This window comes from Panthera onca, chromosome C2 (assembly GCF_046562875.1).
Source record: "Panthera onca isolate mPanOnc1 chromosome C2, mPanOnc1 haplotype 2, whole genome shotgun sequence".
NCBI classification, from domain to species: domain Eukaryota; kingdom Metazoa; phylum Chordata; class Mammalia; order Carnivora; family Felidae; genus Panthera; species Panthera onca.
Window position 1 is genome coordinate 102673108 of NC_138347.1, and position 4346 is coordinate 102677453.

Below are 4346 nucleotides of genomic sequence, written 5' to 3' on the forward strand. Positions count from 1 at the left end.
GAGGAATCATGGATCTGGCATTTTAGCATGTGCACAGTGGTATCAGAATCGGGAGTGGGGCACAAAACAGTAGTTCCTTCTCTGTGGGTGCACACTGGCATGGACTCTGAGTAGCTCTGTCAGCTGTGATATGCACTGTTAAAGACTGGAAGTGGGGTAATTTGTGTCGGAAGTGGTGATTCTCCACTAGAGGTATAGGTTTCCAGGGTCTTTCTGTCTTTTCCATTCCTTGTAGGGATGTTACAGCTGACTGGATCCCTGTTGATGTTGAGCTATGAAGCAGCGGGGCACAGAGTGACGCAGGTAAAATTCCTCCACCTCTTGGCTATTTGTTTTTGTGGATGTGTTTCAATGGGTGCTGTAGATTTTGCAGTTGTTGTTTGTTTTTTGTATTTAAGAGCTTTCCCAGAAGATTTTCATCAGTTATTTAATTATTTCTGTGGAGGGGTCAAGGACCTGGAACTCCTGGTATATCATTCTTGATGCTATCCCTGCTTAATTACTTTCATTCAAAAATATAACTGGTATGTTTTAACAACCATATAATTTTTACTTAGTTCTATTGACAAAAGATATATCATTATATATTAAATGGATTAGGCACATATAGATAAATGAGGAATAAGTAATGAATAAGGAATTATAAAAAGCTAATGTTTGCCAGCTTAAATATGTATCTGGGCCTTCAACTCCCTAAACATTTGTGAATTTGGGTGTAATCACAAATCATGAGAATAATTACCAAATCCAAAGGGTGACTCTGGGTTAATTAATCTTTAAAATTATTTGTAACTGTTTACACACTCAAGAGTACTCATCCTCTGGGACACTGCTTCTTTGACTCATTAAGCATTGTAGTTCAATAGTCTTTCCTTAAAAATGTCTTTATTCCTTAATATGAACCTTAGAATAACTTTATGTCTACATTATGGTTAAATAGGATTGTACAGGTCACTGGACTTCAACATTTACATGATCCATCATTCCATAGAGTTTGCCAAGAATGATTGTCTAAATAATGGAGGTGGCCATATGATAAAATTAAAGAATGGTAAGAGGCCGACTTCAGAGTTCACAATTTTACTTATTACTAACATTGTTTGATGTTTAAGAGGTTTTTATTAATATTAGAAAAGTATTCTACAAATTTGACAAATTAAATATAAAAAGATTATGATATTTACTGGTCTTGTCGAAAATTACTATCTGACCCATTTATTGTCATTTTAATAGACTACCTTGTAAAAAATAAATAAAAATTAATTCACTATGGTTTCCTAACATTAATTGCCTCCCTTTCAAAATCTATTCTTTATCTATGAGAATATATTTTACATAGTTGTAATGATAATATAGTCACAATTTTCATATATCAAAACTATTTAACTGGATAGCAATATAAACTTCATAATGATAATATTGAGTATATTATGACAGATTTGGCTAGCCATAGTTTCATATCAATTCTCCTAAGTTTTTATATAGTATTAAATATGTACCTGATGCATTATTTAAAATATTTTTTGAGAGAAAAAGAGAGGAAAGATACTGAGCAGTAGAGGGAGAGAAACTTAAGGAGGCTCCATGTCCAGAACAGACCCTGATGCAGGGCTTGATCTCTTAACCACAAGATCATGACCTGAGTGCAAATCAAGTTAGATGCTTAACAGACTGAGCCAACCAAGAGCTCCATAAAATATTAAACGAGTATTTAATAATCACTGACTTGATAGTTTTCAAAATAGATCTTCAGTTAAACAACTTTTTTTTCCACACGAGCACAATTAATCTTAATGTTTTATCCATGGATGATTATGAATGGCTGCTTAAATTAATTTATTCTCAACTGTCATTCTTGTTCTCCCTCATATATATAAAAATAACGTATACAGTTTCAATCATATTGAACCCAAAATTTTGTTTTCTCCAGATTTCCAGTCATGTGAAACATGTAAGTAATATCAAAGTAAACACTGGCTCTAGTTTCAGTCTCACAAAACTTAAAAAAAGTTATATTGTGTTGTAGGTCCCACCAGTAAACCTAAAGAGGAGAGGTGTTCTTGATTTAAAAACTCAGTTTTAGCAAAAGTAGAATTCAAAAAAAATATTTTTTTTATTTTGAGAGAGACAGAGTGAGCATGAGCAAGGCAGGGGCAGAGAGAGAATCATAAGCAGGCTCTGTGCCATCAGCACTGATAGCACAAGAGCCTAACACTGGGCTCAAACTCATGAACCGTGAGATCATGACCTGAACTGAAGTCAAGAGTCGGATGCTTAACCAACTGAGCTATGCAAGTGCTCCCAAGAGTAGAATTTTGATAGGAAACACAAATATGCCCATACAGCATACACAAATACATGTATCTGTTGTCACATTATGCCTTCAGCAATCTAAAACAAGGCCTAATTACTGGGTCTTTTCAAAAAAAAATTTTTAATGTTTATTTATTTTTTGAGACAGAGAGAGATGGAGCATGAATGGGGGAGGGTCAGAGAGAGAGGGAGACACAGAATCTGAAACAGACTCCAGGCTCTGAGATGTCAGCACAGACCCCGATGGGGGGCTCGAACTCAAGGACCGCAAGATCATGACCTGAGCCGAAGTCAGATGCTCAACTGACTGAGCCACCCAGGTGCCCCTACTGGGTCTGTTGATATGCAATAAGGAAGAATAGTGGTAGGGAAATATCCACTTATGGTTGCTAATTCAAATTTTACTTTTCAAAATTTTATTCCTCCGCTTGAGATTTCAGTTTTCAACTTTTGAACATCAATAGAAGCTTAAAAGATTATTTAAACATATAATCTTCTAATAAAAAGAGAATAATAGCCTTAAGATATTTTATTTGAATTATACAAAAGACAATTTTGGATAGGGTATTTAGATCTTTTCTTATTTATTCAGATTCTTCCCATACACACCTGAATGAAAGTCATCTCTTATTTTCCTTAGAGGACATGCCTAGGAGGTCTTTATGCCTTCTCTAAATCATGTGCAAGCTGGTGGGCTGTTTAAATACTATATTGGTTCTTAACACTAGTATATCAGAAGGGTGAACCCAAGTTGAATTATTAAAGTTCAAAATCATTTATAAAATGTCATCACCAGGAGCATTTACTTATCTATCATACCAAAATGCCATTAACATTCACAGCTCAAACATCAAAGGATAAACTATCTTTATTCCCACTAAAAAAGAGAGCTGTTAGAGATCCACATTCCTCCAAAGACATTTCATGGATTTGTGACTATGAGACACTTTTCACATTCAAATCCTCTTAGTATCTTAGTCACATTTTAACACTCAACATTTGTGTTTTCTGCAATCTCCTTAAACGCTGATTAAAAAAAAATAGTAATGGCAAAGATTATGATTTTTAACCAAATAAACACAAATATTGTGTTGCTTGACAGTGGCATTTGGTTCTAAGTAAAATTCCATTTGGTATTAAAATTGGTATTTTTTTTCTGATAATACCATTGAAGAGAAATGATTAAAACTAATTTTGTTGGTAGAGGCAGTTCAAGATGGCTGCTCAGGAAGATCCTGAGTTCACCTCCTTCCATAGACACAACACAGCTACAGCTATACAAGGCACGATTCCCTCTGAAAATCCTTAGTAACTAGCTGAAGATCTCCTCTACAACAAAGGAAAAAAGTGCCACAATGAGACATGTAGCAAAGGCAGAGATGTGGTCTTACCCAAACCCTCATGCCCAGCACAGTAACACATCAACACAAAGTTCTCACAAATATCAAACTCCTCTCTGAGGAGCAAGGGTATTGTACCACACATTAGGCATAATGATGTTTGAGACTCAACCAGAGAGTTGAGCCCCCCAAATGTTTAACTTTAAAACCCAACAAACTTACATCCAGAAGAACCATAGGTTCATAGGGAATGAAGTATTATTTAGTATTATAACATTTAGTATCTCTTTAAGAGCACATATGCAGATAGTTGCACTGGGACCCAGACCAAAAGCAGTGGATGGAAAAGAGGCTAGACCATATGCACGATTCATTTGCTAATCATAATTTGCCAGAAGGGCAAAAGCACCTTGGGACTCTCAAGGGACAAAGATGCTGGCAGGTACCATTTTTACACTCTCTACCTTGTCAGTGCCAGCACTGGCAATTGCCATTTTTGTACTCTCATTCTGACTTGCTAGAAGCTCCTCCTCAGCCAAGGCCAGAGCTCCACCAGAGACATTGAATGCCTTATCACCTGTGCTACTGCTGCAGTGGCCCTAAAGATCGCAGACAAGTGCCTCACCTCACTACATCCCTCTTCTGGCCCAAAAAGGGGCAGCAGGTAGGTGTTCCACCCTCTTCATGGCCCTC